The 24,582-nt window shown below is 39.6% G+C and overlaps 1 protein-coding gene across 3 annotated transcripts in view; it reads right to left on the reverse strand.

Moving 5' to 3' along the window:
- LOC139406612 (cytosolic carboxypeptidase 6-like) overlaps positions 1-24,582 on the reverse strand; it is a 465,185-nt gene that overhangs the window by 439,126 nt on the left and 1,477 nt on the right. The gene's annotated exons all lie outside the window — the stretch shown is intronic.

The following is a 24,582-nucleotide window of genomic DNA, read 5'->3' on the forward strand; positions in this document are numbered from 1 at the left end:
CTAGAGTCTCCCGTCTGTCCTGAGCTGCTAGAGCCGCCAGTCTGTCCTGAGCTGCTATAGCCGCCAGTCTGTCCTGAGCTGCTAGAGCCGCCAGTCTGTCCTGAGCTGCTAGAGCCGCCAGTCTGTCCTAAGCCGTCAGTCAGCCAGGACCAGCCAGAGCCGTCAGTCAGCCAGGACCTGCCAGAGCCATCAGTCAGCCAGGACCTGCCAGAGCCGTCAGTCAGCCAGAACCTGCCAGAGCCGTCAGTCAGCCAGGAGCTGCCAGAGCCGCCAGCCAGCCAGGAGCTGCCAGAGCCGCCAGCCACTTCTGGACACTTACCACGCTGCGTTTTGGTCCGATCCCTGCTACACCTCCTCTTCAGACGAAGAGGAGGAAATCTGCTGTTACAGCTGTGTGTGCATCTTGCCAGCTGTCACTCAAATGGAGAGGGGCTGAAGCTCATTAGCTAGATCTCGAATTGCTAGGGGGCTGGCCCATGTGGGGAAAATTTTGGGGAAAATGGGGCAGCACAGCTTCCAAAAAAACAGTCGCTTTCAAACTAGTGATTTCATGGCTAATTGAGGTAAGACAGTAATTCTGCTCATAGATTATGTATGTATGAACTACACATTGACACATCTAGCACAAAGCGGGAGGTTTAAAAAATACTTAGTAAACGCCAAAGTTCGGGAGCATGTCTTTAAGAACAAAACTTAACTCAACAACATTTGCAGTGGAATCCAACTAATGAATACACCGGTTGTAGTGAAAACACACCATGCATCTTTCCACTACTCCTGTTCCCTCTCCAAACTCCTGCCATTTTCGAGCACTTTGTTTCCCCATTATAAATGTCTGTTCATTTTTACCAAAATTAAAACAAATGTCTGTTAAATCGACACAGTTTATTAGGTACACCCATTTAGTACTGGGTCAGACTCACCTTTGCCTACAGAACAGTCTGAATTCCTCAGGAGCATGGAAATGTTGCTCAATTGGTAAGAAGAGACCTAACGTGTGCCAGGTAAACATTCCCCACACCATTATGCCACCACCACCCACCTGTACCATTAACACCAGGCAGGATGGGGCCATGGCCACATAGTGCTTACGCTAAATTCTGACTCTGCCATCAGCATGATGCAACAGGAACCAGGATTCGTCGGACAAGGTGATGTTTTTGCACTCCTCAATTGTCCAGTGTAGGTGATCACGAGCCCACTGGAGGCACTTCTTCTTGTTTTTACCTGATAGAAGTGGAACCCTGTGTGTTCCTCTTCTGCAATAGCCCATCTGTGACAATGACCGACCAGTTGTGGGTTTCGAGATGCCGTTCTATACATCACTGTTGTAATGCCCTGTTATTTGCCTGTTTGTGGCCTGCCTGTTAGCTTACACGACTATTGCCATTCTCCTTCGAACTCTCATCAACAAGCTGTTTTTGCCCACAGGGCTTCCGCTGACTGGTTGTTTTCTGGTTGTAGCACCATTCTCGGTAAACCTTAGACACCATCGTGCGTGAAAAGCCCAGCAGGCCGGACATTTCTGAGATACTGAAACCAGCCCACCTGGCACGGACGATCATACCACACTCAAAGTCGCTTAGGTCACTTGTTTTGCCCATTCTAATGTTCTAACAGTGTTTGAATGCCTCGATGCCTGTTTTTTATAGCAAGCCACAGCCACATGGGAGCCATTTTCGTGAACGGGGTTGGTGTACCTAATAAGCTGTCCACTGAGTATATTCCTTACCGTTCATTGCAACATTGTCGACAAGTGCACATGAACATTAGGTAGACTCACAAGGTACAATAAATGTTTTTGTTTGCTATTTAGTCATTGCTGCACCATTTGTCGTGTTCCCCTGTGCATTTATACCTGCGTTTTCGGTTTGTCTGTTGCCATTTCGTCTTGTCCCGTCAAGTCCTACCAGCGTTATCCCATGTTTCCTGTGACCTAGTTTTTATTTTTCTTAGCCTTCTCAGTTCTGACCTTTCTGCCTGTCCTGACCCTGATCCTGCCTGCCGTCCTGTACCTGCCTGACTCTGATTTGGATTACGACTCTTTGCCTGCCTTGACTTACCTTTTGCCTGCCTTGACTTACCTTTTGCCTGCCTTTTGCTGCCTTGACTTACCTTTTGCCTGCTTTGACTTACCTTTTGCCTGCCTTGACTTACCTTTTGCCTGCCTTGACTTACCTTTTGCCTGCCTTGACTTACCTTTTGCCTGCCTTGACTTACCTTTTGCCTGCCTTGACTTACCTTTTGCCTGCCTTGACTTACCTTTTGCCTGCCTTGACTTACCTTTTGCCTGCCTTGACTTACCTTTTGCCTGCCTTGACTTACCTTTTGCCTGCCTTGACTTACCTTTTGCCTGCCTTGACTTACCTTTTGCCTGCCTTGACTTACCTTTTGCCTGCCTTGACTTACCTATTGCCTGCCTTGACTTACCTTTTGCCTGCCTTGACTTACCTTTTGCCTGCCCCTTGTACTATAATACATTCTGAAACTTGTACTATCCGCCTCCTGTGTCTGTATCTGGATCTTAGTCCTGACAGTAAGCGCCTGTTTTTGGCTTCTTTGGCAGATTGATTTTGGTAATTGTGATGGGAGGCTTATTTGAGCCTGGTATATATAGCCCAACCTAAATGAGGTAGACAGGTTTGCCTGCTCCAAGGCCTTTGCATGTCATGAAGTTAAATTGAGAAGTTTATCTAATTATTAAAAATATATATTTGGATTATTTTGTAAATATTGCACGTCTCGACTCTGGACCGTCTCAACTCTGGACCACTAGCATCATACCCTGAAAGCATAACTTCTGCACCTGAGCCTGCCTGCCTCCTACAACATTTCTGCTGTTACGACTGATACCAGGTCCCTATTTTACACTGGTAAACTGGTTTTATACATTCACTTATGTGCTTTGTTAAAAGAAAAATGTATTTTTGCAAGTTGCTGAATTTCATGCATAGAAATACATAGGAAATGATGAATGTAACACTTAATTTGACAGTAACATGAGAGCTGAAAACCCTGTAACTGCAGAAGTGTGCAAGATGGCAGCCAGTGCATGGGCAAGGCAAGCAGAGGGTCATTCACACATGGACTCACAGGAGAAAACATGGCTAATCTAATTCCATTACGGAGGTACAAGGGAGAGCAGTCAGTGCTCAGCCCACACAATGGGACAATCTGCAGCTGCACTGAATGGATGGCCTGTGTGCCTCTCCCATGCAGATGTATCATGCAGCATGCCCGGGGTGCTCTGTTCAACAGAGCCATAGTAATGAAAGTTGTTTTCAAATGCATTATTTGGATGATTGATTTATGAGTTTTCCTTGTGATGGCTTCAATTTATGGCAGCCTAACTACAATAACAAAGAAACATTTAGCACAACATTTTGCTCTCCCAGACTTTTCCTCACTGCACAATAAAAGGGATAACATATGTCTGAAATGAAATAGCATAAAAGGAATGGAAATTGATTATACACATGAAGACAAATAGACTGAAGTGTTTAAAATCAATTCAATACCAATATCAATAACTTGCTGAATATTGCTTGATATAGCCATGACTTACTGTATTACTGGTACAAAGCACCAGAAGCTCGTTGCACAGACAACTGAATCAAAATTTTAAAAAATCATGCTGCAAATTCGACCTCAACACTAAATAAACGGGGCTGGACAAAGACACCCCTCTATCCTTCTCTTGGGCTTTCCTCTGTGGTACAAGCTGCACTGGAAATTAAAAGGGACATGAGAGTGTGAACCTTTTAAGCTTATTTTTGCTATGCGTTCCATTATTGGAAAACACATCAGCTTGCCCCTGGTGTGGGAATTCCAGGGTACAGACAACTGATAAAGATGGAATTGATTCCATCCAGCAGAGGTGTCTCAGTTTAGACCTGGAGCAAAATGTCTGTCCTTGCACTTTTCCTCCGATGTCTAAAGGCAAGTTGTCACAGAGAAAACATCAATATCTTGCTTCATGACTTCTTAAAAACCTTTTTCTTATCATTAAATCTCCAAGCCAGAGTAAAGAGGTGACTCCAAGTTCAACCAAACTCTGTAACAGGTGTCAAAACACAGTGAATTTAAATAACTTTTTTGTTAAAACTATATTAAATTGTTTGGCATTAAGGGAATGCCTCGTTGAAATAGAGACAACCCTGAAAAGAAAATGAATCTGTATGTGAAAAAATGAGAACATCTGAACAAGAGAGAATAGGTAAACAATACCATCTCTTTATGAAACCATTTGAACACCAGCAAACTCAACATATATGAAAATGGCTCAGCCTGGGGATACCAGTGAGATATGCCATCCACATATTTGGCACAAATGATGGAGAAGCCTGTAAATTCAAAAGAGACAACATTTTCTCTCTGCCCTTTTATAATCATTTTCAAAAGACCCTAAATCAAATATGTTACATCCAGAGCAGTTGGTGTGGTAATGGGTCATAGTGATGCATGCTTAGTAAAATTGTCTTAATTGTATTATCAATCTCAGCCAGCCAATGTTTTTGCCCACAAGCTCACATCAAGCTAGCCCATGACATGAACCTGTAAAAGCACTTCAAAATGATAATCTCTACTTTTATCAATTTCTGAAGCCTTAAAGGATCATGCTTTACCAGTAAGCTTGTGCATTGTTTTTGTTTTGGTCGTGTTTTTTCTCTCTTATCATTTTGAGTGCTGTGCAGTGGTGGTCTATTCAGAGAGTAAATACAAGTCTGTTCCAATTTCATGCTATCTTTTTACAAGTTAATTATGTGGAGGCCTACAAAGGACAGGAGAGGCTTTGGCAGAGGGACAACAGTCCAGTCGGTTCTTTGTTGTTTTATCTGTTGTTTTGTTTGCTTCTTCTTCTCCCAGGAGAACACAGGAGAATAATCTTTCCTGCAGAGAGTTTGGAGATAAAAACAGAGAGAGCTGAAGGGTCCTTTGCGAGCCGAAGGCAAGGAGTAGGTCAACAGGACTGCTAAGAAGGGCTGTTATCATCTTGGTAACATGTTATCGGGAAGCCTGCAGTCCTGGTTATTTACAGTTACTGCTCCCTCTGGGTGCACAATTCAGCGCTCGGGGCCTATTGCTCTGTAATGAGTTCAGGAACACAGGGAGTTAACAAGACAAAAAGGGAGAAACAAGGGAGGCTAGGAATCAACGGCCACTCCAATAGCTCAGAAGAAGAAAAAACTAGAAAGATTTCACTGAAAATGCAAGTAAGACAAAAGGAGAGTGAACTACTAGGATGGTTCTTCTCTTATGCCTGCCCTTCCTTTTGAAACCAAACAAATCTTTCCAATAGAAGAGGAGGAGGCAGGGTGCCCAATGAGGGGCTAATCTGTCAGTAAGTGACTCTTGACCTACAATACAGTGTAATAGAGAGGGGGTGTAACCATAGTAGTGTTTGGTCACAGAACAAACACTACTATGATTTTGTTAGCAAATATTTCTCTTTTTTTGTATTACCTGCACCTGTTCCAGTACTGTGTGCTAATCGGATTGGTCCATAGTTAAGATGGGGAGGTTGAAGTTAATCAGAGTGTTTCTGAGAGCTGAGCTAGTTGGGAAGAGGATGTCTGCAAATCCCAGTATAATTTCCAACCGTCAGGAACAACACTGAGGGAATCAGTCATGGTGAAACAGATTTTCAATCTGGGGAATTACACAAAGTACTGCTACTGTCAATGCACAGCCAGCTTTACACAAAAATGAAAGGGCAGGAAAAATGCTCTACTGAAAGCCATTCAAAAGGCTTGGCAGAGTATCAGGTTTTTGTGCAATCACTCTGGCAAGCTGTACCCAAGCATGGTGCAATTACTTAAGAGAAAAATTGAGCAACAAAGCAATAAATATATATTACAAAGTCAAAACAAATAAATAACAAAGAACAGATTTTTAAAAATACCAGAGAGGCGATGCCATCCACAGACATCTTAATCCGTATAAAATGCATCGGACGTGAGAGAAAATACATAATTTGGACATATCAATTTACAAAAATCTTTCATCAGGAAAACCTTTTGATGAAGGCCGTTTTGGCTATGAATTCTTCAACACTGCAGGAAGTGCAGAGCCCAACAGTGGTTGCCAAGAGCAGAGTGCAGATTTACCATTCTTCAGAAGACGAATGCAAAGTTTCCCTTTCATTAGATGGAGAGTGCTCAAATACTCAAATAGCCCTTATTCACAGCCAGTGGACAGTCCCAAATTGGTTTTCTGGTAAACAACAGAGTCCACAGAGGCATCTCATCGCTCGCAAATACAAATCCTTTCAAGTGTTTTGAAGAGACAAATCTCTCACAATGTGATGCCTACCAGTGGCTTGCAAAAGTATTCTTCCCCCTTGGTATTTTCCTTATTTTGTTGCCTTACAACCTGGAATTAAAATAGATTTTTGGGGGGTTTGTATCATTTGATTTAAACAACATGCCTACCACTTTGAAGATGCAAAATACATTTTTTTGTGAAACAAACAAGAAATAAGACAAAAAAATTCAAACTTGAGCGTGCATTACTATTCACCCCTCAAAGTCAATACTTTGTAGAACCACCTTTTGCAGCAATTAAAGCTGCCAGTTTCTTGGGGTATGTCTCTATAAGCTTGGCACATCTAGTCACTGGGATTTTTGCCGATTCTTCAAGGCAAAACAGCTCCAGCTCCTTCAAGTTGGATGGGTTCGGCTGGTGTACAGCAATCTTTAAGTCATACCACAGATTCTCAATTGGATTGAGGACTAGGCCATTCCAAGACATTTAAATGTTTCCCCTTAAACCACTCGAGTGTTGCTTCAGCACTATGCTTAGGGTCATTGTCCTGCTGGAAGGTGAACCTCCGTCCCAGTCTCAAATCTCTGGAAGACTGAAACAGATTTCACTCAAGAATGTTCCTGTATTTAGCCCCATCCATCATTCCTTAAATTCTGACTAGTTTCCCAGTCAATGAAAAAGATCCCCACAGCATGATGGGGATGGTGTTCTCGAGGTGATGAGAGGTGTTGGGTTTGCACCAGACATAACATTATCCTTGATGGCCAAAAAGCTACATTTTAGTCTCATCTGACAAAGTACCTTCTTCTATATGTTTGGGGAGTCTCCCACATGCCTTTTGGCGAACACCGAACATGTTTGCTTATTTTATTTTATCTTCCGTAAAGCCCAGCTCTGTGGAGTGTATGGCTTAAAGCGGTTCTATGGACAGATACTCCAACCTCCGCTGTGGAGCTTTGCAGCTCCTGCAGGGTTATCTTTGGTCTCTTTGTTGCCTCTCTGATCAATGCCCTCATTGCCTGGTCTGTGAGTTTTGGTGGGCAGGTTTGCTGTGGTGCCATTTTTTAATAATGGATTTAATGGTGCTCCGTGGGATGTTCAAAGTTTCAGATATTTTTTTTATAACCCAACCCTGATCTGTACTTCTCCACAACTTTGTCCCTCACCTGTTTGGACAGCTCCTTGGTCTTCATAGTGTCACTTGCTTGGTGGTGCCCCTTGCTTAGTGGTGTTGCAGACTCTGGGGCCTTTCAGAACAGGTGTATATATACTGAGATCATGTGACAGATCATGTGACACTTAGATTGCACACAGGTGGACTTTATTTAACTAATGATATGACTTCTGAAGGTAATTGGCTGCACCAGATCTTTTTTAGGGGCTTCATAGCAAAGGGGTGAATACATATGCACGCACCACTTTTCTGTTTTTTATTTTGTATAATTTTTTTAAACAAGTTCTTTTTTCCTTTCACGTCACCAATTTGGACTATTTTGTGTATGTCCATTACATGAAATCAAAAAAAAAATATTTAAATGACAGGTTGAAATGCAACAAAATAGGAAAAAAGCCAAGGGGGGGGTGAATACTTTTACAAGGCACTGTATGTATGTGAAGGGCCAGGCTTGCTTTAGAAAGAAAGATGTCTGTCATGATATTTTGGCTACAGGGGTTTTTATGTCTGTATTTGCTATTCATGTCAAAATCAGATAAGAATAAATCAATATGTTGACTTGTCTGTAATGCATATCATGGCAATGTTTTACTGGGAAATCGGATAAATAATTTGTCTAGTCATAACAATCATTGTGATTGGCATATTAACCTATAACACTTGAAAATCATGACTAGTTTGCCCCTTGCACATTTCAACCAGAGGAGGAAGTTGGGAGGAGCTGTATGAGGACAGGCTCATTGTAATGGCTGGAATGGAATGAGTGGTTTCCATATAATCTATTCCAGCCATTACAATGATCCTGTCCTCCTATAACTCCTCCCACCAGCCTCCTCTGATTTCAACTGAATCTTGATTAGGCCTACATCTACTATCCTCATGTGCCAAAATGAATCAGGAAAGAATCGTTCAAAAGTGCTTAAATACCATTTCTACCAAGATGACATTCATAGGTGGTTGCCCCATCAATGAATATTGTAGAGGCAGACATTGAATTATTGCCTAGCCTTTGAGAATATGATTGTCTAATAGCTTCACTTCTCTTCTAATCTGTCGGATCCCTGCCTGCACATTATGTGCAGTGTTTGGCAGAGGGAAGACAGAAACAATCTAAAGTCATTACCCTGGTAGGAAGCTCTGTCAAATCTCTACCTACCCTGAAGCAACTGGTCATCAAACAAATGAAAACCACTGAAAGCAGTTGTACTTGGCTAAAGATTCTATCTATCTTCTATTCCGAAGTGTCTATGCATCTTCAACTTGATTATTTCAAAAGGGGATACAAACTTACATTCAATATGATATCTTGTTAAACCTCCCTAGCAAGAGCTCCTGGAAAATATGTGGTGTGCATTTTAATGTTGTTTACTCTGAAAAGTGCAAGACAGCTGTCAGTATCAAAATCTCATGTATTCTATCAAAATTCCTCTCCAGTCTATATTTTGCACTTCGCATTGCAAACATATTCTGTGCATGAATTTGTGAAATCAAACAAAACCTGACACATGAATGAAGCTCATCTCAGGAAGGAATTATAAATAAATCAGAAAAATAACCGAGGCAGCTTAAAAAACATGAACTGGTAAAATGTTACAAATCCTTGCCATTTTCACAAACTGCATCCTCTTGCCTCAGATGAAAAATGACATGTCTGCCTTGAAACTGTTTTTATGATATCAGGATTGGTTGGAAATTAATTACATCATTGGATATAAGTCAGGAGGAGACTTATATCCATAACACCTTTTCTTCCTATCGCTAAAGCTCCACCATGTAGTGGGCAAAGTTGCCAGCAATAGGAATATTTTGTTTCAACATTTATCCTACAAATCTTACAAAACTTTTGTGTGATGACTAGCATTTTGTGACATTTTGAGAACAAGAGATGCCAGCTCAATATGTCTATGTATCTCAGCAATCAACAATTAACTTTCAAAGTATTGAAGATGTTTGTACTACTTCTGCTAGGAGAAGTGCCTGAAACCACAGCAAACTGGGCCATGTGTTCCCTCTCTGATTAGATGAAACCAAGTGCAGCAGGCGAGGAATGTCAGACAGGATTATCGCCTGTTTCATTTGCTCTGCTTTTGCACAACCCTGATATCACCTCCCCTGCCTCGCTCAGTGTCATGGCAAAGACACATATGATAACTGAGACTACTGTAGTTTGCAAATATCATGACACTAGATGACTCTTGAAGGAAAGTTTGCTCTGCTCAAACAAGCAACGAGAAAATAGAGCAAGTAAAGAATACAAAACTGATACATTGAATTCTATATTAAAGTTCACTTAATTTAATATAATATAACAGGCTTTTCAAATTCAATATTGGTGCATAATAACTACTTAAAATATCAAAGGGATGCAAAATGCACCCATTTTGTGGAATGACCCACCTGTGCAAAATTAAGTGTCTCCTACAGTTGAGAGTTAAGCAAAGGGATTGGCAAGGATTTTTCTCACACTGTGACCCTTGGTTAAGTGCAATGGGCTGCCCATATCTCAAGAGCTACAAAGCTATATGCCTCTTTAAGCGTGGCACCTTAGTCTTGGGATGTTTCCTTCATGGTCGTGCCTATATAACGACACCACACTCACTAGGTATCAAATGGGACATATAAGGAAATACAATTGACAAAAGAGTCCACGGGAAAGAGAAAGAGAAAGCAGGCAATGGACATAGAAAAATAAAATAATAATACAAAATGAACTATTACAGTTACAGTTACATATGGGTGATAAATATAATAAATCAAAAGGAATAGTCCAGCCGACGCTCACTTGACAGGCCAAAACGTTTCTCCATATTCTCCTCCTGACTTAAAAGAAGAAAAAACACAAAAAGGAAAAAGTGAAAAACCCATTTAGTGTGTTGGGAAGTGAAGCCGCTCCAGTCCCAAGGACAAGTAAGGGAGACGGAGAAGCCAGAGATGCTCTCAATACATCAGAGTCATATGTATTACTGCATGGCAAAATCTTCTGCTTGAAAACCCATCACTTAGTTGAAGTCACAGAAGCTTATATAAAAGTTAAAACATGGATCCTAAGTATAGCCAATGTGGAATGGCTTGCATGTGACTGTGAAAAGAGATTACTTCCAAAATTACACACATTATCCAACGATAAATATCAGAAGTACAGTTGAAGTCAGAAGTTTACATACACCTTAGCCAAGTACATTCAAATTTCAGTTTTTCAGGGGCCTCCCGGGTGGCGCAGTGGTTAAGGGCGCTGTACTGCAGCGCCAGCTGTGCCATCAGAGTCCCTGGGTTCCCTGGGTTCCCCAGGCTCTGTCGTAACCGGCCGCGACCGGGAGGTCCGTGGGGCGACGCACAATTGGCCTAGCGTCGTCCGGGTTAGGGAGGGCTTGGTCGGTAGGGATGTCCTTGTCTCATCGCGCACCAGCGACTCCTGTGGCGGGCCGGGCGCAGTAACCAAGGTTGCCAGGTGCACGGTGTAGCCTCCGACACATTGGTGCGGCTGGCTTCCGGGTTGGAGGCGCGCTGTGTTAAGAAGCAGTGCGGCTGGTTGGGTTGTGTATCGGAGGACGCATGACATTCTCCCGAGCCCGTACGGGAGTTGTAGCGATGAGACAAGATCGTATAGCTTGGATTGGATACCACGAAATTGGGGAGAAAAAGGGGTAAAAAAATTAATAAATACAAATAAAATAAATTCTGTTTTTCACAATTCCTGACATTTAATCCTGTGCACCTACAGTTAGGCTCACCACTTTATTTTAAGGATGTGAAATGTCAGAATAATAGTAGAGAGAATTATTTACTTCAGCTTTTATTTCTTTTAGCACATTCCCAGTGGGTCAGAAGTTTACATACACTCAATTAGTATTTGGTAGCATTGCCTTTAAATTGTTTTACTTTGGGTCAAATGTTTTGGGTAGCCTTCCACAAGCTTCCCACAATAAGTTGGGGGAATTTTGGCCCATTCCTCCTGACAGAGCTGGTGTAACTGAGTCAGGTTTGTAGGCCTCCTTGCTCGCAAAAGCTTTTTCAGTTCTGCCCACAAATGTTCTATAGGATTGAGGTCAGGGCTTTCTGATGGCCACTCCAATACCTTGACTTTGTTGTCCTTAAGCCATTTTGCCACAACTTTGGAAGTATGCTTGGGGTCATTGTCCATTTGGAAGACCCATTTGCGACCAAGCTTTAACTTCCTGACTGATGTCTTGAGATGTTGCTTCAATATATCTGTATAATTTTCCTCCTCATGATGCCATCTATTTTGTTAAGTGCACCAGTCCTTCCTGCAGCAAAGCACCCCCACAACATGATGCTGCCACCACCGTGCTTCACGGTAGGGATAGTGTTCTTCAGCTTGCAAGCATCCCCTTTTTCCTCCAAATATAACGATGGTCATTATGGCCAAACAGTTCTATTTTTGTTTCATCAGACCAGAGGACATTTCTCTAAAAAGTACAATCTTTGTCCCCATGTGCAATTGCAAACCGTAGTCCGGCTGTTTTATGGCGGATTTGTAGCAGTGGCTTCTTCCTTGCTGAGCGGCCTTTCAGGTTATGTCGATATACGACTCGTTTTACTGTGGATATAGATACTTTTGTACCTGTTTCCTCCAGCATCTTCACAAGGTCCTTTTCTGTTGTTCTGGGATTGATTTGCACTTTTCGCACCAAAGTACATTAATCTCTAGGAGACAAAACGCATCTCCTCCACGGCTGCATGGTCCCATGGTGTTTATACTTGCATACTATTGTTTGTACAGATGAACGTGGTACCTTCAGCCGTTTGGAAATTGCTCCTAAGGATGAACCAGACTTGTGGAGGTCTACAATTTTTTTTCTGAGGTCTTGGCTTATTTCTTTTGATTTTCCCATGATGTAAAGAGGGAAAAGGGGCACTGAGTTTGAAGGTCGGCCTTGAAATACATCCACATGTACACCTCCAATTGACTCAAATGATGTAAATCAGAAGCTTCTAAAGCCATTACATCATTTTCTGGAATTTTCCAAGCTGTTTAAAGGCACAGTCAACTTAGTGTATGTAAACTTCTGACCCACTGGAATTGTGAAACAGGGAATTTTAAGTGAAATAATCTGTCTGTAAACAATTGTTGGACAAATGACGTGTCATACACAAAGTCCTAACCGGCTTGCCGAAACTATAGTTTGTTAACAAGAAATGTGTGGAGTGGTTGAAAAACGAGTCTTAATGACTCCAACCTAAGTCTATGTAAACTTACTACTTCAACTGTATATCCAATATTAAATTATATTTATGTACCAATCTAATCACAAATCAAGTGATTGTGAGTCCTACATATATTTTTTAGACTTTTCAATTATTTATATACACAGTGCCTTCAGAAAGTATTCACACAACTTGACTTTTTCCAAATGTTGTTGTGTAACAGTATGAATTTAAAATGGACAATATTAAGATTGTGTCACTGATCTACACACAATAACCCATAATGTCAAAGTAGAATTATGTTTTTTATATATATTAAAAAGGAAAAGTGCACACCCTAATCTGTTTCACCTGTCTTTGTGCTTGTCTCCACCCCATGTGTCGCCCATCTCCCCCATTATCCCCAATGTACTTATACCTGTGTTCTCTGTGTTTGTTGCCAGTTCGATTTGTTCCATCAAGCCTACCAGGGTTTTCCCCATGCTTCTGTCTGTCTCTAGTTCCTGTTTTCTAGCTTTCCCGGTTTTTGACCATTCTGCCTGCCTTGACCCTGAGCCTGCCTGTCGTTCTCTACCTTTCGGCTCTGGACTACTGACCTCTGCCTGCCCTTGACCTGCCGTTTGCCTCCAACCTGTTTTTGTAATGAACTTGTGTTACTTCGAAACTGTCTGCATCTTACCCTGAGCCTTGACAAAAATGGCACGGCACAAGATGTCTTGAGTCAATAATTATTCAACTCTTTTGTTATGGCAAGGATAAATAAGTTCAGGAGTAAAAATGTGCTTAAAAAGTCACATAAATGACATGGATTCACCACTCTGTGGGCAATAATAGTGTTAACCATGATTGCTAAATGACTACCCCATTGCTGTACCCCACAGTCGAGTAGTGAATTTCAAGCACAGATTCAACCACAAAGATCAGGGAGGTTTTCCAACGGTTCGCATAGAAGGGCACCTATTGGTAGATGGGTAAAAAAAGCAGACATTGAATGTCCCTTTGAGCATGGTGCAGTTATTAATTACACTTTGGATGGTGTATCAATGCACCCAGGCGCACTTCCAACCTCAATTGCCGGAGAGGAAGGAAACCGCTCAGGGATTTCAACATGAGACCAATGGTGATTTTAAAACAATTACAGAGTTTAATGGCTGTGCAGTAGATAACTGAATATGGATCAACAACATTGTAGTTACTCCACAATACTAACATAAATGACAGAGTGAAAAGAATGATACCTGTACAGAATATATATATTCCAAATTATGTATCCTGTTTGCAATAAGGCACTAAAGTAATACTGCAAAAAATGTGGGAAAGAAATGTACTTTTTGTCATGAATACAAAGCATTATGTTTGGGGCAAATCCAACACAACACATCACTGAGTACCACTCTTCATATTTTCAAGCATGGTGGTGGCTGCATCGTGTTATGGGTATGCTTGTCATGAGCAAGGACTAGGGCGTGTTTTAGGATGAAAAGAAACAGAATAGAGCTAAACACAGGCAAAATCTTAGAGAAAAACCTGGTTCAGCTTTCCAACAGACATTTACCTAAAATACAAGGCCAAATATACACAGGAGTTGTTTACCAAGACAACATTGAATGAACTTAAGTGCCGTAGTTACAGTTTTGACTTAAATCGACTTGAAAATGGCTGTCTGGCAAGAGCTTTACAGAGCTTGAATAATTTTTAAGAGTACAATACAGGTGTGCAAAGATCCTAAAGACTTTCCCAGAAAGACTCACATCTGTAATCTAGGTTTTTCCAACATGTATTGACTCCGGGGGTTGAATACTTATCGAATCAAAATATATTAGTGTTTTATTTTCCATACATTTTTTGGAAATGCTAGAATTTGTCGTCCAATTTTGTGTAGATTGTTGACAAAAAAAAGACAATTCAATCCATTTTAATTCCACTTTGTAACAACAAAATGTGGAAAAAGTCAAGGGTTTTGAATACTTTCTGAAGGCTCTGTATACCCACTAATTCTTGTAGAATACAATTTACCGATGCCTCATGGGCTTAGTTCAACTGTCATACCCCATCAGCGATGAGACAAGATAGTAGCTACTAAAACAATTGGATACCACGAAATTGGGGAGAAAACGGGGTAATATTCACACACACAAAAAAAAACATAGTTAAAACTAAAACTATAACTTTGATAGCATGGAAGGTCAGTACTTGAATCCTTTGCTCTGTCCATGAATTTGAGAGTGATTACTTTTCACCAGCCCCATCCCTTAGCTGTTTAAAAACTAAAGATTTCCCTTTTATGTTCGGTCTTTCCATTTCAGCAGAAAAACACACGTTTTGCCAACTGCCTTCCCCTATGTTATATTTTAATCACCTTTTAGTCTTGGAATAAAACCAACAACATTAGAAGTGGCACTGTAGCTCAGCCCTCTCCAAGCCACTTGTGCTATGCAACTGTCCTGATTATTGAAACGTTTCTCTGTTCTTTAATCAATGAAGAACCTACTCTTGATTCATGGGTACTCTGGAGTATATAAATATCTCCTGACAAGATTGACTGCATTTTCCCCCAGCATTCGTTTGGTTCCTGTTTAGTTTCTTCCCCTCAAAATGTTGCTTTGGCTCTGACTGTAATCACTCGTCCTGTAGATGGGCCCTGCAATTGCAACATGCACACTTCTGAGAGAAGATAAGGCAAGACAGATTCTGTACACGGCTCAGAAAAAAAGCACTGAACAGTGAAGGAATTTTCCATAGTATTTATCTTCATTAGTAATCTCTCTGCAGAATCCCATAAGCCCATTTTATACAGTTTTATTTTGTTCGTCGATTGAGAAAATATTTTTTCATCTATTATCATTACTGTGCAAGATTTAAAATCCAAGGAGCAAATCCATTAAATGTTTAAGAGGTTCCATACATTCTATAATGTCATTGGCAGATACACAATTACACAATATTTGCCCTTGGAAATAATTGAATCATCAAGAATAAACATAAGTATACAGTGCCTTCAGAATATATTCACACCCCCTGACGTTTTCAACATGTTGTTGTGTTACAACGTGAATTTAAAATAGATTAAATGTAAATTTTGTGTAACTGGCTTACACACAATAGCCCATAATGTCAAAGTGGAATTATGTTATTAGAAATGTTTACAAATTCATAAGAATGTAAAGCTGAAATGTCTTGATTCAATAAGTATTTAACCCCTTTGTTGTGGCAGCCTAAATAAGTTCAGCAGTAAATATTTGCTTAACAAGTCACATAATAATTTGCATGGACTCACTCTGTGTGCAATAATAGTGTTTGACATGATTTCTGAATGACTATCTCATCTCTGTACCCTACACATACAATTATCTGTAAGGTCCCCCAGTCGAGCAGTGAATTTCAAACATTAGATTCAACCACAAAGACCAGAGAGGTTTCCAATGCCTCCCAAAGAAGGTCACCTATTGATAGATGGGTAAAAAAAAAAAAAAAAGCAGACATTAAATATCCCTTTGAGCATGGTGCAGTTATTAATTACACTTTGGATGGTGTATCAAATCACCCAGACACTACAAAGATGCAGGCGTCCTTCCTAATTCATTTGCCGCTCAGGGATTTAACCATGAGCCCAATGGTGACTTTAAAACAGTTACAGAGTGTAATGGCTGTGATAGAAGGATGGATCAACAACACTGCAATTACTCAACAATACTAACCTGCAACAAGGCAATTAAGTAATACTGTGGCAAAGCAATTAACGTTTTGTCCCGAATACAAAGTGTTTGGGGTAAATCCAATAAAACACATTACTGAGTACCACTCCAAATTTTCACACATATTGGTGTCTGCATCATGTTATGGGTATGCTTGTAATCTTTAAGGACTGGGGAGTTTTTCAGGATAAAAAGAAACGGAATGGGGCTATGCACAGGCAACATCCTAGAGGAAAACCTGGTTCAGTCTTCTTTCTACCAGACACTGGGAGATGAACTCAACTTTCAGCAGGACATTAAAAGGCCAAATCTACACTGGAGTTGCTTACCAATAAGACAGTGAATGTTCCTGAGTGGCAGAGTTACAGTTCAATCTTAAATCTACTTGAAGATCTATGGCAAGACCTGGAAATGATTGTCTAGCAATGATCAACAACACATTTGACAGAGCTTGAAGAATGTTGCACAATCCAGGGGTGGAAAGCTCTTAGAGACTTACCCAGAAAGACATACATCTGTAATTGCTGCCAAAGGTGCTTCTATAAAATATTGACTCAGGGGTGTGAATACTTAGGTAAATTAGATATTGCTGTATTTTATTTTCAATAAATTTGCAAACATTTCTAAAAACATGTTTTCACTTTGTCATTATTGTGTGCAGACGGGTGAAATAAATAAATATATTTAATACATTTTAAATTCAGGCTGGCACACTACAAAATTTGGAATAAGTCAAGGAGTATGAATACTTTCTGAAGGCATTGTATACTGTATGCCCTTATTTGGAGCGAAGGAGCTTGCGCAAAAGTTGAAAGATTTATCACAGGTAGCCAGCCTAAAGTTAGTTCTGAAAAGTGGAAATACAAAACGATGGCAGCAAGAGCAAGCTGGTGTTCGGGTCCCTGGCTGCACTTTATATAATAAATCTAGGGAAGAAGGCACAACATTTTACTGTTGAAAGACGCAGAATATGGCTAGTAGCGATAAATAACAGGAAATACGATGTAAACCCTCCTACAGCCAAACTTGTCGTCGTCAATGAAGTGTGTAGTAAGCACTTCATTGACGACGACTGTGAAAGAGACATACAATCGGAAATGATGGGAACACATCACAAAAGAAAACTAAAAAACACAGCTGTATGTTCTGTATTCCCATGGTCTGGATCTTGTGCCGTGCCAAAACACAGAGGTACTTTTGAGATGAGATAGCATCAAAGCAAGCTTACTCTAATCACTACAGTTCGAATTGATCTTATTGTGTTGTAGCCTAGGCGCTCTACCAGTTAGCATATGTTGAGGAGAAAGACAGTTATTGTGTCACCTTACATTGTATTATACAGCAATTGTGTCATATTACATTGCAGAATAGGTAGAATAAAAATTAAAGGTGTTGTTGTCTACTCGCTTTTTTCATAATCATAATCTCCTATGTCGGACGATTTGGCTAGCCATGATTTATTTGCATGACAACATTTCATGCTTTTAACAACTGTATAGCCTTGCATGAAATACATGACCCCAGGAACCACCTCGGTTAGGCCTATTTGGTTGCCTGTAGTCTGCTCTATTGTGTATTTGTAACACCCACCTCCCTGTATGTTGTTGTTTACTTTGTATAACTAATCTGTAATGCTAGTAAACCCTGTTTGATTCCCACCCCAAAAAATGTGCATCTATGATTGTGAATAAGAGCCTTACGTGCAGTTTTTACGTAAAGGGATTCCCCCACGAGAGTGCACATGCACAGCTGTTACCTTTTTCCTCTGTTGTTGCAATCGGACACATAAAATAATAATATAAAATAATCACAATAGTTTTATGGTGGAAAAGTACACATTTCCTGACTCAAAACCGGTAGTACTTTTGATTTTTTTTAAATAGCTAATTCGACTGTACGCTTTCAATAATACAAAGAATTAGTCCACAATTTGCAGATTTCTCAATCGCTCTTTGACTGACAACAGAGCAGAGCTAGTAGTGCAAAAGACATGTCACGTGACACAATTTTGCAGCTTTCCAGTTCTAGACGGCAGGGAGAGAGGGGGAGGAGGCAAACTCCACCTAACTAGTTTCAATGTATGGAATCCCTTTGGAAAATTTTTCATTTTAGGTCAACTTCTACTTTAATAAAAAATGAGCAGGGTCAGCTATACTCCCCTACAAAGGCAAAACGCAGTAAGTACACATTTGGACAACAATATTATCTGATTCATGTGATACTTAGTTTCCTGACACAGGAACAAGCTAGTCGATCAGAATTTATCATGGAGTATCAGAAATTGCTGTCTGTCTAGACAGAAAAATACTTTGAAGTCAGATTTATCAGAAAACGTTGATACTGCGTTTTGCCTTTGCAGGGCAGTATAGCATGAGAACCCCTTCTTCATCTCCTGACTACATGTAGTGAAACAAGACCACTCAAAGTTGTAACATTGTTATAGATTCAAACAAACGTTATTGATATTACCATGGTCACAACCATAACCTGTCAACTCCATCTTCCTTATAAAGATAGGATATTAATTTTGGTTCAAATATCTTCCTTTTGGGGCCTCCCGAGTGGTGCAGCGGTCTAAGGAACTGCATCGCAGTGCTTGAGGCGTCGCTACAGACCCGGGTTCGATCCCAGCCTGTGTCACCACAGGCCGTGACTGGGAGTCCCATAGGGCAGTGCACAATTGGCCCAGCGTCATCCGGGTTAGGGGAGGGTTTAGCCGGAGGGGCTTTACTTGGCTCTAGCGGCTCCTTGTGGCTGGCTGGGCGCCTGCAAGCTGACTTCGGTCGTCAGTTCAATGGTGTTTCCTCCGACACATTGGTGCAACTAGCTTCCGGGTTAAGCGGGCGGGTGCTAAGAAGCGCGGTTTGGCGCGTCATGTTTCGGAGGACGCATGACCCGAACTTCGCCTCTCCCGAGCCCGTTGGGGAGTTGCAGCAAAGAGACGAGATCGTAATTCGATATCACAATTTTTTAAGAAGTAATTTTAATTAGATTTTAGACAAAATTGCTATGTAGTATAACACTTGAATAAAGAAGGAAAATATGCCATTTGTGCTGAAAGATCTGATCTAATTTTTCACATTTTACCAATGTTGGTACAGAACTTATTTTTAGAGACAAGAATATGTCTGTTTTGAGTATGTTTTCAACTCCGTCAGTGGCTTGTCAACTCTGTCGCTAGTTGCTAAACCCCCTTAAGATTTTTTTGTGGGGTAAATATTCAGAAAAAATATGTTGATCATTGTTCTGCAATATATGCTTAAACTATTAAAGTATTTGCTGTGCTAGACATAAAGGATCATGTTTCCTTTATAAATCTTGTTTTATGTTCTGAATCTAGAAAAACATGCCAAAATGCTGACGAAATTAGCCCTGGAGCATAATACAGTGGCATAAAATTAAACAAAAAGATGTTTGTAGATTTACATTACATATTTGAATAATGTAATGTTAGAATGGAACAATCAGGGCTTTAAACACTTGTTGGACAATACATATAAAAAGCAATCCAGTTAAGTGCATTATATGGAGGGAAAAAAAATATTAAGAGGTTGTTCTTTTACATGGTGTAATAGCTGATTCTTTGGTCTATATAAATACATATTTCAACTCTTGTTATTCTTAAGAAAATATTTGTGAACAAAAAGTTGGGATTGTCCCGAGTTATATCATGCTACTTACTCCTCGTAGACTACTTCAACAGATTTAGTAGGCCTTTCAGAGGTATCGGTATCATAAAGAACAGAACTTCCATTTAAACAAATATTTGTACACAATCATTTGGTCTTATTTTGTCATTCTTTGATGTAATTTAGCAGTCAGCAGTACACAATAATAAACATTTCATCTGTTACCCTATAGTCATGTAAAACTTGCATGAATTAGATTCACTTTCCAAGTTTGGATAAAACATTTCCATCACAAATGGTTAGAAACACAAAATGTCAAATTTTAATAAACATTCCGGTACAGAACTTTACATCTTTTGGAAGGAAACCCCTGTCGCCCCTTCCTACATTCAGTGTTATCTCAGCAGGAAAAACAACACTAGCAAGTAAGGTTGCCCATCTGCACAGGATTTGGCCAGAGCCCAAATGTGATGGGGTGCATCAGCCTGATATTCCATAAAAATGGTGAACGAGAACGCAGACGCATGCAGGTAAGACGGTTGATGAAGTGTGAAGGGAAATGGCTTCCTACAGCAGAGGATACAGTGGTGGACTCAAGTTATCTGCATAGCAAATACAAAAACACTCACTAGCACATCCAGGTCTATGAACAGAGCATCTGTTTAGACCTGATAAATCACTTTTTCTTCCAGACCGGTGACAGACTTTCACCCTATACTCTGGCATACCATCATAATGTCCCTGCCTCTGTTTTTCTCTTAACCTGACTTATTACTAATTACCTCAACTAACATGACTGTACCATCGGAAAGAGGAATAATAGTTAATAAAAAACAGCTGTTACTTACAATAGGTCTACAACAAACCAGTGCACTAAACAAGAGGAAATAACTGTTTACCAAAAATCTGTTTACCAAAATACAAAGTTTGCTGAACGACAAAGATGTTGGAATTAGTTGATATAGAGGAAAGATTTTCAAAAACATATAGGCTACAGTATGTTTTAGCTAAATCTTGAATGTGCACAGATGGATGCACAGGTTGTTTTCTAGAAAATTATTTACTGAATAGAATATTTATTTTTAATTTGACTGTTAGATTTTTTCTGCTTCTTTGTAACACTAATGGAAATGCAAGCACATATGATTGCTGATTGGTGACTAATATTCCCAATGTAAAGAATTCTGTTTCAAGCACTAATCACACTTTCACATTAAAGCAATGCCATAATTCTGTCTGACATTGATAGAAAAGAACTGTCAAAGAGACATAAACATTTAATTTCTCCATGTAAACATTGTATAACTAATGATAAAGGTCGACGTAATTATAGATACAAATATGTTCCTTTCTCTAAATAAAAACCCATTGATTAATAAACATCCGTAACAAAAATGAAATTGAAGAGCTAAAGAGATAATTAGAACTATTAAAACTCAATTAGCATAAAGGAGTCTCTGGAATGTGCATATTGTTTCTCATACCTCTATATCTACAGGACCATCAATATGGTTTTAATGACTCCTTGAGGAAATAGTCATTATGTTTCTGTACTATCAAAGTCTGCATAATGGAGGTAATTTTCTTGTATTATCTTAAAAAGCAAATGGAGGACTGCTGAAGCATTTTAGTGTGACTCAGACCTGTGGGCTGCAATGCCTACGAAAAGATATACCACTGACCTAATCTGCATATGGTTGACAAGAAACTGAATCTCTCATCTAAATGTAAATTAGGTGTTTTATACCTTTAGTAAACAGCTTACATTGCCATAGTCTGTTTTAATAAACCAATTAGAATTTATTACCAGGGATACTAAAATCTAATAAAATCTCTAGTTTCTAAAATGTATGCAACATGCTGACAGCTGTCCTAAAAAAAAAGCAGCAATATTGGCAGCATGAAACTCGCTGAGTGATATCTCTGCATAAATTCCAAAAAATATGTGTGCTTGAATTCCCATGTTTCAGGCAATACATTATGTTTGAGGAGAGTAAAATTGACTTTTACTGGCATGAAAGTCCAATACAATAAAGCTTGGAGGAGGACATATGCATGTGATCTATACAATAGCCTCTATGAGGGTACTCTAATTTTCTTCCTGTCAGTGTCGTATCATACAGGCCTGACATATGCATGAATTGGAAATGTGAGACATTCACAGATATCACTGTGACTGGATGGAATATGGATGGTAGTTATTTTACCATGTGATACTGTCTAGATATGGATGTCCTCTAAGGCTGCATTTACACAGACAGCCTAATTCTGATCTTTTGCCCAATTATTGGCAAAAGATCTGATCTGATTGGTCAAAACACCAGTTATGGTCAAAATATCAGAATCTGACTGCCTGTATAAACACAGCCTATAGGGACAATTTAAGCACTACATTAACAATAGATCTTGATCTTGAATCCTCTTAGTAAGTATGACACACCAGACATGTTTGAAATAAGCTTACACCTTGGTAATATGAAAGGCATTCTTCTTCAACGTAAACACATTGACGTTGAATGTGTGTTGCTACTCAAGGTATGCAATGCCAAATGGATGTATTATGAACAGTCCTCTTTGTTTCTCAATTCCACCAACAAATCAAACCCCAATTATTTACAGAGTGAGGGCTAAGCCCTAAAAAAACGTATTGACAGATACACTGTAGACAACATACAGTATGACCATTGATGTGGCAAATTACTAATTCAGTCCTGTTGGCTTACAAGTGGTTAAAAACATTTAGCCTAGCTGTGTTGCTTCATTGAAATAGCAACAGGACATTAATATGACATTAGCGCAGTAACATCAATTCCTCTCCGTTTCCAACTTTGGTAATGCATTTACTGGAAATAGATTAATATCAATTCCATAAATCATTCAGGAGAATTTTCAGACCTAGAGACATCTGGGTAATGTCATATATGTTAGCTGATCTCCGTCTGGGAGCTTAACGCCCATTAATCAATGTCTGAGGGACTCTGAGCATGTCATCTGGGAAAATAGGGAAACGTACAAATAAAATAAAAAGTCTCCTGATTATTTATTCATATCAACCTACTAAAACATATGTTTATCTACCCTCTCCTCTATTCACTCCCCTTGACAGCCCACATGCATAGCTGTTTTTATCCTCATTCATAACTCTGGATCTAGCGTAACACTCCGTTTAAGACATATCCTTTAATCCTCATGGCTCCCGCGATCCTTAGAAGCTCTTTGTTTATCTCTTAACTGACAAACCTCTCACCTGTATGTGGTGCGATGGTGTGACGGACAATAATATATATTATATTGTAGTAATACCGCTATCGTGTGAATTTAATTTGATTGACAGTCCCATTTGGTTGTTTAAGCTTACCTTAAAAAGGTGTATCTTATAAACCTATAATTGCCTGTTTTTCTCAGTTTGACGTCTGGGAGAAAAACACAGAGAATCTTCTCAGAAGTTTCAAACTCTATCCAAATTACAAACAAAAAAATTTATCAACTTAAAAAGTCTATCCTCTGGCAGCTGAACCAAACAGAATAGAAACACAAGTTAAACATCTCATCTTTGCACAGCCAAAAATTGGTTGCCTGTCAAGAATATGAAAACTGTGTATCATCTGTTGAAGACCCTGAACCTAATCTCCCAGCAGAGAATGATATTGTGAATGTTCCACAGGCCCACTGACTCACTGTCACTCCAGCCCAAAGCCGCTCTCTTTGCTGCCCACTTGACCTTGTCACAGGGGAAAGCACTTTATTTTCATTGCAGTGTCATTCATTTGGTTGAAAAGTGCTAAACAAAAGCCATTTACAAAGCATTCTGGAACATATTAACTTGTTTAATTACAGTCTTCAACCAGGAAGATGGACAAGCTAAAAGAGCAGTGACTCACATAGAGCCTTTGAATTTTTTTGTTACCCTTTTTTATATATGATTAACCATTAAAAGCCACAATCAAAGAGATGATTTAGGCCTAATTGATGTATAGAATATTCTGCTTGTATTAATAATTGAGAACATAAAGGCAATATTTAATATAATTTCATTGCTTTGATATGATGCAATTCAAATCACAGAAACATATCTAAGGAAAAAAATACTTTTGTAACTAAAGTATATGAGATCTGTAAAGGAGGATCAGACAGAGAGGATAGAACTAAAAAACTACCTTTTTGTGTTTGTGTGGGTCTTCTTGTATATTAGTAAACAAGAAAAAATTGTAGCTGAAAATGAAGTACAATACCCAGAAATATGGTATCTGGTAATGAACAACCTGTCAACCTGCCTTGTATGAGCAAGTATAGCCTACATTATATACATGATTTACTATATCCTAAATCCCACCATCTCTTTGCCATATACTGCCTTTTTTAAATTGAGGGACCGACAATAATGTCATCATGGATTTAGCCGGTGTTAACTTGTGGAACAGACACTGGCTGGAATGCATTTTTAACCAATTTAGCATTCAGGATTAGACTCACCCGTTGTATAATAGCTTGATAACACTGGATTGTTTTGTGACCCAAAGTAGATTTACATAGCCTATAACTAATTAAGCTAGGTAAAATACATTTCCAAATTAGCCTAATAAGCGTAAGCCTAGTCTGTGTATATATTTACTAATATTAAGTACAAATGTATCAAATGTCACTGTAGTAAATT

This window comes from Oncorhynchus clarkii, chromosome 4, assembly GCF_045791955.1.
Source record: "Oncorhynchus clarkii lewisi isolate Uvic-CL-2024 chromosome 4, UVic_Ocla_1.0, whole genome shotgun sequence".
Classification (NCBI taxonomy): Eukaryota; Metazoa; Chordata; class Actinopteri; order Salmoniformes; family Salmonidae; genus Oncorhynchus; species Oncorhynchus clarkii.